General features: G+C 37.9%; 1 protein-coding gene across 2 annotated transcripts in view; it reads right to left on the reverse strand.

Annotated features, from left to right (window-relative positions):
* LOC133559715 (muscarinic acetylcholine receptor M3-like) overlaps positions 1 to 12,783 on the reverse strand; it is a 155,089-nt gene that overhangs the window by 94,677 nt on the left and 47,629 nt on the right. The window contains exons 1-2 of one of the 2 annotated variants that reach the window (XM_061911746.1): positions 4,478 to 4,755; positions 514 to 621 (exon numbers count right to left, since the gene is read on the reverse strand). The gene's annotated coding sequence lies outside the window, so the exon portion shown is untranslated. Of the gene's footprint in view, positions 1 to 513; positions 622 to 4,477; positions 4,756 to 12,783 lie in introns of those variants that run through there. The other variant, XM_061911747.1, reaches the window with a different exon arrangement.

Consider the following 12,783-nt stretch of genomic DNA (forward strand, 5'->3'; position numbering starts at 1 on the left):
AATTCTCCCTGCCCACTGGGTGTGAGTTTTCCTTGCCCTTTTGTGGGTTCTTCCGAGGATGTTGTAGTCGTAATGATTTGTGCAGTCCTTTGAGACATTTGTGATTTGGGGCTATATAAATAAACATTGATTGATTGATTGATTGATGAAATAAACAAAAAGGACAACAAACAACAATCTATATAAAATCACTTTTCTGTAGAAATCTGCTTGTGTTGGGATTGTAGTCATCAGAATATGATGAGCAGCAAAGTAGAACGCCATCAATGTTGTGGCTTGGAGAGCATGATGTTAGCATGATGCTAATATGCATGTATATAATTGGAGAGCATGATGTTAGCATGATGCTAATATGCATGTATATAATTGGAGAGCATGATGTTAGCATGATGCTAATATGCATGTATATAATTGGAGAGCATGATGTTAGCATGATGCTAACATGCTAACTGGCCCGCTTTCTGTCTCATTCCTGAATACTCGTGTGCGTGTGTGAAAGAAACTGAGACTTACCAAATATTTGGGGGGTTGTTGGAGAGTCTGGAGGTCACCTTTCAGTCGTACGCCTCTGGGGGTCCACGCTGCCGTCTGCCGGTGGCTCCGCCCCTTGGTTCATGGCGTCTACCGGGCAGACAAGAAGGTTTTCAAACATCTCCAAGTCCTTCTCCTCATCCTTCTTTATTTACGTCTCAATCAAGGACGTGCTTGTAACCAGCGCTCGGGTCTTCAGGCCTTATATAGTCTGCCTCGGTCTCGGCCGCTGATGCAACAGAACCCTTGCTAGAACCTCTTTCTGCCTCTGCAGCAACAGAACCTTTGCTAGAACCTCGTCCCTCCTCCCAGAACGTCCAGCGCAAGGAGACGTTTATTAGAGTGCTGTGTTTTATTATTATTCCGCACCTACGCGCTGTAATTTGACCCCCTTAACATGCTTCGAAACTCACCAAAGTTGACACACACGTCGGTATAGCAAAACTTTCCCAACATATTAAGCAACCAATCCCCCAAAATGAAAATTGCGCTCTAGCGCCCCCTGCCAAAATGAAAATTGCGCTCTAGCGCCCCCTGGGAAAAAAAATTACAGACAAAACTGCATGTAACTTCTGTTAGGAATGTCACAGCGACATGAAACAAAAACTCCTATGTAGGTCTGACTTAGACCCAATTTTCATACACTCACTTCTTTCAGCAAAAATCTACAGGAAGTTGGCAAAAATCCCTTCAAAATAAAATTTTCACATTTTTGCCTCTTGGCGCTGTAATTTGACCCCTTTAAAATGCTTCCAAAGTCACAAACTTGGCGCACGCATAAGGACTGGCGAATATTGTGATTTAATGAAAAAAACCAAACCCCAAAACTCAAATTGCGCCCTAGCGCTATTTTTGAATAAAACAACCGAAAAAACTGCTCTTAGGAAGAAAACACAGACAAAATTGCTTGTAACTTCCGGTAAGAATGTCGGAGAGACATGAAACAAAAACCACTATGTAGGTCTCACTTAGACCTACATTTCATAGATTGACAACCCCCACAAAATCAACAGGAAGTTTGCAATCCCCCCTTCAAAACAAAAGTTTTGTAAAAACCGGTCACCTTTCTTCAAACATTATCTCCTCTGAGTGGGTTTGTTGTTTTGGCTTCAAACTCACACAGGAGAGAGATTGAACCCTTCTGATTAAAAGTATAGAACAGAGTTTTGATAAGTTCTCAAGGTTTGATTTTACGCGCCTTCAAAGAACCCTTGTGCAAAGTCTCCTAAAAAATGTCATTTTTGCCTCTTTGAGCTGTTATTTGACCCCCTTAACATGCTTCAAAACTCACCAAATTTGACACACACGTCGGTATAGCAAACCTTCCAACATATTAAGCAACCAATCCCCCAAAATGAAATTGCGCTCTAGCGCCCCCTAGGAAAAAAATTACAGACAAAACTGCATGTAACTTCTGTTAGGAATGTCACAGCGACATGAAACAAAAACTCCTATGTAGGTCTGACTTAGACCCAATTTTCATACACTCACTTCTTTCAGCAAAAATCTACAGGAAGTTGCAAAAATCCCTTCAAATTAAAATTTTCACATTTTTGCCTCTTGGCGCTGTAATTTGACCCCTTTAAAATGCTTCAAAAGTCACCAAACTGCACACACATAAGGACTGGCGAATATTGCGATCTAATGAAAAAACCAAACCCCAAAACTCAGAATTGCGCTCTAGCGCTATTTTTGAATAAAACACTGAAAAAACTGCTCTTAGGAAAAAACACAGACAAATTGCTTGTAACTTCCGTAAGAATGTCGGAGAGACATGAAACAAAACCTCTATGTAGGTCTCGCTTAGACCTACATTTCATAGATTGACAACCCCCACAAAAATCAACAGGAAGTTTGCAATCCCCCCTTCAAAACAAAAGTTTTGTAAAAACCGGTCACCTTTCTTCAAACATTATCTCCTCTGAGTGCGTTTGTTGTTTTGGCTTCAAACTCGCACAGGGAGAGATTGAACCCTTCTGATTAAAAGTATAGAACAGAGTTTTGATAAGTTCTCAGGTTTGATTTTACGCGCCTTCAAGAACCCCTGTGCAAAGTCTCCTAAAAAATGTAATTTTTGCCTCTTTGAGCTGTTATTTGACCCCCTTAACATGCTTCAAAACTCATCAAATTTGACACACACTCGGTATAGCAAACCTTCCAAACATATTAAGCAAACCAATCCCCCAAAATGAAAATTGCGCTCTAGCGCCCCCCTAGGAAAAAAAATTACAGACAAAACTGCATGTAACTTCTGTTAGGAATGTCATAGCGACATCAACAAAAAACTCCTATGTAGGTCTGACTTAGACCCAATTTTCATACACTCACTTCTTTCAGCAAAAATCTACAGGAAGTTGGCAAAAATCCCTTCAAAATAAAATTTCGCAAAAACGCCATTTTTTGCCTCTTGGCGCTGTAATTTGACCCCTTTAAAATGCTTCAAAAGTCACCAAACTTGACGCACACATAAGGACTGGCAAATATTGCGATTTAATGAAAAAAAAAAAAACCCCAAAACTCAAAATTGCGCTCTAGCGCTATTTTTGAATTAAAACACTGAAAAAACTGCTCTTAAGAAGAAAACACAGACAAAATTGCTTGTAACTTCCGGTAAGAATGTCGGAGAGACATGAAACAAAAACCTCTATGTAGGTCTCGCTTAGGCCTACATTTCATATATTGACAACCCCCAACAAAAATCAACAGGAAGTTTGCAATCCCCCCCTTCAAAACAAAAGTTTTGTAAAAACCGGTCACCTTTCTTCAACATTATCTCCTCTGAGTGCGTGTGTTGTTTTGGCTTCAAACTCAGCACAGGAGAGAGATTGAACCCTTCTGATTAAAAGTATGAGAACAGAGTTTTGATAAGTTCTCAGCTTTTGATTTTAAGCGCCTTCAAAGAACCCCTGTGCAAAGTCTCCTAAAAAATGTCATTTTTGCCTCTTCTAGCTGTTATTTGACCACCTTAAAATGCTTCAAAACTCACCAAATTTGACACACACGTCGGTATAGCAAACCTTCCAACATATTAAGCAACCAATCCCCAAAATGAAAATTGCGCTCTAGCGCCCCCTAGGGAAAAAAATTACAGACAAAACTGCATGTAACTTCTGTTAGGAATGTCATAGCGACATGAAACAAAAACTCCTACGTAGGTCTGACTTAGACCCAATTTTCATACACTCACTTCTTTCAGCAAAAATCTACAGGAAGTTGGCAGAAATCCCTTCAAAATAAAATTTCACAAAAATGCCATTTTTGCCTCTTTGCGCTGTAATTTGACCCCTTTAAAATGCTTCCAAAGTCACCAAACTTGGCGCACGCATAAGGACTGGCGAATATTGCGATTTAATGAAAAAAACCAAACCCCAAAACTCAAAATTGCGCTCTAGCGCTATTTTTGAATAAAACACTGAAAAAACTGCTCTTAGGAAGAAAACACAGACAAAATTGCTTGTAACTTCGGTAAGAATGTCAGAGAGACATGAAACAAAAACCTCTATGTAGGTCTCGCTTAGACCTACATTTCATAGATTGACAACCCCCAACAAAAATCAACAGGAAGTTTGCAATCCCCCTTCAAAACAAAAGTTTTGTAAAAACCGGTCACCTTTCTTCAAACATTATCTCCTCTGAGTGCGTGTGTTGTTTTGGCTTCAAACTCGCACAGGAGAGAGATTGAACCTTCTGATTAAAAGTATAGAACAGAGTTTTTGATAAGTTCTCAGGTTTCGATTTTCATCTGCTGCATTGTTTTGATCAGGAAACATGGAATTTCCGCGATTTTGACCATGAAAATGATCAAAATATACAGGAACCACACCAAAATCACATAGAAAACATAGTATATCATCAAGTATATCATCAAATGTGTCCAGGCAAGTATATCATCAACTGTGTCCAGGCAAGTATACTTCGCAGTGTGAATGAAGTGAGCTTCACATACCATGGCTTGTGCTGCGCTCCTTCCTTTCATTCGGTTACTTGAGTGGTTGAGTGCTCCAAACTTCACAATTCCAGCCAAGTATCAGAAGGTCGGTGTCGGGTCTGCAGCCTTTTTCTGTCGACAATGTTGTGTGACTATCAAGAAGTAATGAGTCACTGAGAGTGGAAAGCAGGCTCTGTCTGACAGGCGAGGTCCAAGGATGCAACATGAAGTCCTTATTTGCTGTTTTGAGGGTGATTTATTGTCCCTTTCAGTAAAAATACAATACTTTGACATTCAGATGGCCAACAGAAGTATTGGCACCCAGGTTCAAACTCTCTCCAAACAAGCCAAACAATTCCCTCGGACAGGTGCAGGTGATATTCATTCAGCAATCATTCAGCTCACACACACTCCACACACACACAGACTCCGCCTCACACACATGTAGCCACACCCACTATCCCAGGTGACAAGTGAGAAACAAATCCTGCCTCTACATTACCTTCACAAGCCTTCTCAAACACACACTCTTCACATATGCTTTAACCTGTGATTACTGTTCTGTGTCCTGTATTATTATCTATTTTACTATGTATTATTATCTATTTTACTATGTATTATTATCTATTTTACTATGTATTATTATCTATTTTACGATGTATTATTATCTATTTTACGATGTATTATTATCTATTGTGTACTATGTATTATTATCCTTTTTACTATGTATTATTATTTATTTTACTATGTATTATTATCTATTTTACTATGTATTATTATCTATTTTACTATGTATTATTATCTTTTTTACTATGTATTATTATTTATTTTACTACGTATTATTATCTATTTACTACGTATTATTATCTATTTTACTACGCATTATTATCTTTTTTACTATGTATTATTATGTATTTTACTATGTATTATTATCTATTTACTATGTATTATTATCATCTTTTTTACTATGTATTATTATGTATTTTACTATGTATTATTATCTATTTTACTATGTATTATTATCATCTTTTTTACTGTGTATTATTATCTATTTTACTATGTATTATTATCTATTTTACAATGTATTATCTATTTTACGATGTATTATTATCTATTTTACTATGTATTATTATCTATTTTACTATGTATTATTATCTTTTTTACTATGTATTATTATCTATTTTACTATGTATTATTATCTTTTTTTACTATGTATTTATTATCTATTTTACTATGTATTATCATCTTTTTTACTATGTATTATTATCTGTTTACGATGTATTATTATCTATTTTACTATGTATTATTATCTTTTTTACTATGTATTATTATCTTTTTTACTATGTATTATTATCTATTTTACCATGTATTATTATCTATTTTACCATGTATTATTATCTATTTTACCATGTATTATTATCTTTTTTACTATGTATTATTATCTATTTTACTATGTATTATTATCTATTTTACTATGTATTATATCTTTTTAACTATGTATTATTATCTTTTTTACTATGTATTATTATCTATTTACTAGGTATTATTATCTTTTTAACTATGTATTATTATCTTTTTACTATGTATTATTATCTATTTACTATGTATTATTATCTATTTACTATGTATTATTATCTTTTTAACTATGTATTATTATCTTTTTACTATGTATTATTATCTATTTACTATGTATTATTATCTTTTTTACTATGTATTAAATATATATATATATATATATATATATATATATATATATATATATATATATATATATATACAAAAAAGACAAGACATGATGCAAAGCATCTCTGCATGCAACTAACGTGTGACACTTCAAGTCCTCGGCCAGGCCACGACCCATGACTGCACTGACCTGGTCCTGGTCCTGGTCCTGGTCCTGGTCCTGCCAGGCTTCCTGCCAAATGAGCCCCAGGCCGGCGGACTTGGCAGGAAATGGATTGGCGGCCAGATGAGCGAGAGGAGGCCACAATGGCAGCAGCCAGAAACATTTCAGTGTTGCTCAAGTAGACCTCCTCCAAGGACAAAAGTACAGCAAGTCCACTTGGACAGACTTTAGGAGTAGTCAGCGTGCAGCTTGTAGGTTTACGCCCCACTGCTTTAGCTCGAACCGCAGTTCCCCAAGTGTGGGCAGTACTCATGCGTGTAGACAGGACCACAACTTGTGTTGCCAGACAATATTGGCTGTGTTCAGTGGATCTATCCTGCTGCAGTCCATAGTGGATCTAACATAATAGTGAGAGTCCAGTCCATAGTGGATCTAACATAATAGTGAAAGTCCAGTCCATAGTGGTTCTAACATAATAGTGTGAGAGTCCAGTCCATAGTGGATCTAACATAATAGTGTGAGAGTCCAGTCCATAGTGGATCTAACATAATAGTGAGAGTCTAGTCCAGAGTGGATCTAACATAATAGTGAGAGTCCAGTCCATAGTGGATCTAACATAATAGTGTGAGAGTCCAATCCATAGTGGATCTAACATAATAGTGTGAGAGTCCAGTCCATAGTGGATCTAACATAATAGTGTGAGAGTCCAGTCCATAGTGGATCTAACATAATAGTGAGAGTCCAGTCCATAGTGGATCCAACATAATAGTGAGAGTCCAGTCCATAGTGGATCTAACATAATAGTGTGAGAGTCCAGTCCAAAGTGAGGCCAGCAGAAGACCATCCCGAGCGGAGACTGGTCAGTAGTGCAGAGATGTCCTCAACCGATGCACAGGTCCACCTCAGGTCTGGACTCTGGACAGCCAGGACTTCCTCCATAATACATGAGCCACTGACTTTTGTCCAAGAGGTACGTACAAGAGTCCAGAAAGTGGACCTGGACTAGGATTCCAAGCAAATGGCATGTGCAGCTTGCACACGCTGAAACATTCCACAAGATGTGTGAGACCGCCTGTGTCGTCTTATGTAATCTTCCCAGAAACTAAGCATCACAAACACTTCTTGCTTTTGTCTCCTTCCACAGTCAGACTAAACCTCTTCTGTCGATAAATATTCTCGCTTGTCCACAAATATGACTGAGCTTTGGAGGGGATAGTCTTAGTACTTATGTGGTACATGCAGATAGTCTTAGTACTTATGTGGTACACTCCACTTGTACGCAGATAGTCTTAGTACTTATGTGGTACACTCTACTTGTACGCAGATAGTCTTAGTACTTATGTGGTACACTCCACTTGTACGCAGATAGTCTTAGTACTTATGTGGTACACTCTACTTGTACGCAGATAGTCTTAGTACTTATGTGGTACACTCTACTTGTACGCAGATAGTCTTAGTACTTATGTGGTACACTCCCCTTGTACGCAGATAGTCTTAGTACTTATGTGGTACACTCCACTTGTACGCAGATAGTCTTAGTACTTATGTGGTACACTCCACTTGTACGCAGATAGTCTTAGTACTTATGTGGTACACTCCCCTTGTACGCAGATAGTCTTAGTATTTATGTGGTACACTCCACTACTTGTACGCAGATAGTCCTGGTACTTACAGTATGTGGTACACTTGGTTACTTACAGTATGTGGTACACTTTGGTACTTACAGTATGTGGTACACTCCACTTGTACACAGAGAGTCTTGGTACTTACAGTATGTGGTACACTTTGGTACATACTGTATGTGGTACACTTTGGTACTTACAGTATGTGGTACACTTTGGTACTTACAGTATGTGGTACACTTTGGTACTTACAGTATGTGACACACTCCACTTGTACGCAGAGAGTCTTGGTACTTACAGTATGTGGTACACTTTAGTACTTACAGTATGTGGTACACTCCACTTGTACGCAGAGAGTCTTGGTACTTACAGTATGTGGTACACTTTGGTACTTACAGTATGTGGTACACTCCACTTGTACACAGAGAGTCTTGGTACTTACAGTATGTGGTACACTTTGGTACATACTGTATGTGGTACACTTTAGTACTTACAGTATGTGGTACACTTTGGTACTTACAGTATGTAGTACACTTTGGTACATACAGTATGTGGTACACTTTGGTACTTACAGTATGTGGTACACTCCACTTGTACACAGAGAGTCTTGGTCCTTACAGTATGTGGTACACTTTGGTACTTACAGTATGTGGTACACTCCACTTGTACGCAGAGAGTCTCGGTACTTACAGTATGTGGTACACTTTGGTACTTACAGTATGTGGTACACTCCACTTGTACACAGAGAGTCTTGGTACTTACAGTATGTGGTACACTTTGGTACATACTGTATGTGGTACACTTTAGTACTTACAGTATGTGGTACACTTTAGTACTTACAGTATGTGGTACACTTTGGTACATACTGTATGTGGTACACTTTAGTACTTACAGTATGTGGTACACTTTGGTACTTACAGTATGTGGTACACTTTGGTACATACAGTATGTGGTACACCGCCAAAAAATATGAGCAGCTGCTTGATAGACCATCACCCGGAAAAGAGTTTTAAAACCAATGGAGATAAACATCATATTTTGAGGTATTTATACTATTAAAAGTGAAATTGTCAGACATTTGCTTGAAACAATGGACTTTCCACACAATTATTTGCACTTCAAAATAAATGTTTGTAGTAATAAATGATGACAATGTTTGATTACAGTAAGTGTGTTTATCCTAAACCTTCCTGCCATCATCTGACACACGTTGGCATTTTTAACAAGTCTTTTTTTTTGGGGTACAATTCCACAATAATCTCATACCATGGCCTTAATACCGTGATAATATCCTTCTGTGAGATTTTGGTACCGTTACATCCCTACTAACTATCATATACTGTACTTTTTTATAGGGCTGGGCAACGATTAACAATTTTAATCGAAGTTAATCGCACTATTTCTCCGATTAATCGCGATTAACTGCATTGTATACGCAAAGCCCAATAATGAATTCAAAAGTAGTGTGTAGTGCACCTTTATTGGAATATTCTCCCACATGAACAAAAGCGCCAAAACATTTGTGGTGCAAACACAATTTAAATCAGTCCTTGTTAAACAGTAGCAGTTAAATAGCATATTTGATGAAAATCAACTCCAAAAATGTAAATACAAACATTTAAGCTTATTGCCACTGCCAGGGTATTTAAGTTATCCTGTTTGTTATGGAAAATAAATATAATCTACATACAAATCTCTGAGCCACAATCATAACATCTGAACAGGCAATTTCTGAGGTAACAGCAGAAATATTTTTTTTTATCAGGGATCTTATGTTTAACCTTCCTCTTGTGTTAGCTTTCTGTTACCATCTCTTATGTTAACGGGTCGGTTTTGACCCATGTCTTAAATCAGCTGTAAAATACACTAAAAACAATTATCTATCATCCAATTTGTTTCTCATTTCTTGGTTACCTCGTTAGGCTTCCTTATCCTTGAAAATATTGGTTTTAATATTTTTGGTTTGGGCCACTGGGCCTTTTTTTGTCAGTATACCCCTCGATTTTAATTTTTAAAAATGTTAAAACGAACCTCAAGAGAATCATATAAATTTAAAAAAAAAGGTTGTTGTGTTACCTAACTATTACTAAGGGGTATTAGAACACATCTCTTGAATAAATGTGTTTTATTTATTTTTTCATTTTAAGAATTTTAACTATAGTAACATCTATGGTGTTACGGGTCAATTTCGACCCATATATATTTACTTCAAGAAAAAGGCACATAAAATGACAACATATTTTTTTCAGCAACAGAAATCCAACATCAAACAAACAACAACCAACAACCAATCAAGCAAATGAAATAGATTACTAGTTCCAAAACTAATAAAAAAACAAAATCAGAGTGGCAAAAAGTGACACTTTTAGTGTCCGTCTTTTGTTTGTTTTTGTACAGGATTACAAGGTAAAATGAGAATCCACAAAAGCTCACATGATTGAGAGAGGAGCTGGCTGTCAGTGTGTTCAGTTTTGGCTCTTATCATTGCTTTATCATCTTATTTTTATAACTGGGTCGAAACCGACCCTAACAACACCAAGGGCATAATTTCATTTTATAATTTAGTGAAAAAAATTTAAATGTTTTATTTTGTTGACAAAGAGGTTCCTGACAAAGTCAAAAAGCTTTGATGCAAAAAAAATAAATGTATGTGGTGTTTTTATGCATTTAAAAACTAAAACGGGTCGACACAAGACGAAGGTTAAAAAACCTATATTATAGGTAGTGGGCTGTTTTAGGGAATTTTTGATCAAATTATCCGTAGTAGCAATATTAATAATGTTCTGTTTATTCTGCGTAGTGCACTTAAAATAATTATGACCATATCTAGGAATTGATATGATGGGAATTTTCCGATTGTTTGCTTGGTGCTTTGATAAACTGAACGCATCATATACATGGTACTATATTGTGATGTTATGAGCCAGGGAATAAAAGAACTACCCTACCCAGCATGCAACAGGAGTGACGAGCATGCGCGGTAGCCCGGTATAGGTTGTGTGTCGCCATGACAACATCTTGTATGTTGTGATATGCACGCTCTGAAAGCAAACGTTAAGAACTCAGCCAACACTCCTGGTCTGCATTATTCATAAATAGACAGACAACACATATACGCCGCTGCTTCACAGGCCGCTGGATGTAGCCGGCAAAGTATTCCCATGCTAGCTAGCCGGTCTAGCAAGCACGCGTCATTCAGTCCAAAAACGGCCCGATCTATCCACATCCAGAATTGTCTGGCGGTCGTAAGTGATCCCGGAGTGACCACGCTGTAAGCCAGCCGTGAAATTTGCAGAATTGTCCGGTATTTTTGCCAAATGTTCCATCTTTACCAAGAGCCCCTTCCACGCCGAAGTACATCCGGGAGATGCCATCTTGGCGTTAACAAAATAAAAGCATGTAAACAACATACGCAAATGTGCGATAAAATAATTGTCGGCGTTCATAGATTGATGAGTTAACGCGTAATTTACGCATTAATTTGCCCACCCCTACTTTTTTTATAATCTACCATTACATCCTTACTAACTATCATATACTGTACTTTTTTATACCCTACCATGCAGTACAAGTGTAACTGGTTAGTTTTAAAGCAACACAGGTGTAAAAGGTCACACAATACAGCCCGGGGTTGAGGTGTTTGCAATACTCATCAAGATAAGCCAGCAAAGGAGCCGCAGTCAAACCCAGTTTGAGAAAGTATGAGCGTCTTTGGGGAGAGTTTCAAGGAACATGCCAAGCAGAGAAAGTTGAACAGATGCCACGGACCACATTCAACGTGATGTTGAGAAGCAGGATGTGGGGACACAAACCTTAGCAACGCTAAGTGAGCTACATGCTAACATTGCAGTCGCATTTTAACAGCAACATCATGCTCGGTTAGCCTTTTCGCTGAGGAAAAAGCAAAATGATCAAACTTAAAGATCACACGTCTGAGGGATAACTGGCAGACCCCAGGGCTTTAGTCCAAGATGTGTTGTGAAGCCTGTCTTTTTTTCTCTAGCGAGGGTGGGGCTGAAGAGCAGTCTCATGTCCGTGAGACAGGAACTCTTGTCCTTCCAGACTGTAAAAGCCAACATTCGAGCACTTCTCTCCTCCTCAAGTGGAGCAGAGAAGTGCGAGAGACCAGCCTGCAGGGATCAGTTTACTCTTACAACATCATCAGAAAGTCTATTTGGAATAACGGAGGACTCCAACGGACACTAAAATTCCAGCATAAACCAAACTATAATTGACAGATGGGGAATACAGTAATAGCTTGGCTCAATATTTCAAATTCCTTCTGTTTGTCTAAATCACTTGTTGAAAAAATGCTTTTGATGACTGCTTGCTGATTGAATGACAAAAATAAGGAAGGTCGGTAAAATATTCAAAGGGGAACCGCACTTTTTTTCACAGTCTTTATGAGACACAAGAACACTTATGTCTTTTTCCGTTGTTATAATTTGTAATATTTGTCTCATTCTCGGTGGTGAGTAATGCTGACAATGGGAGGAATCAGTCTGCCTCTAAATCAGTCCAAAGATGGAGCTAAAACCAGATTTGCCATATCATTGTGTAACAATAAAACACCTTGCTGTTTTTGTAAGAGTGAATACTGAGGAACTCTTCTTCTAGCGTACAAACACATGGCCAAACTCTACGGCAGGGGTGCTCATTGCGTCGATCGCGAGCTACCAGTCGACCGCGGGGGGTGTGTCAGTCGATCTCCAGCCAGGCTTTTAAAAAAAAATAGACCTAAAAATGAGCGATCATCAATCTTCACCAAGACGTCACGTTGTACTGTACTCATCATTATTGCAGGATAGCGAAGGTACCATAAGGACCAAAATGTTCATGCTTTGCAATGTTTAACA

This window comes from Nerophis ophidion, linkage group LG09 (assembly GCF_033978795.1).
Source record: "Nerophis ophidion isolate RoL-2023_Sa linkage group LG09, RoL_Noph_v1.0, whole genome shotgun sequence".
In the NCBI taxonomy this organism is placed as follows: domain Eukaryota; kingdom Metazoa; phylum Chordata; class Actinopteri; order Syngnathiformes; family Syngnathidae; genus Nerophis; species Nerophis ophidion.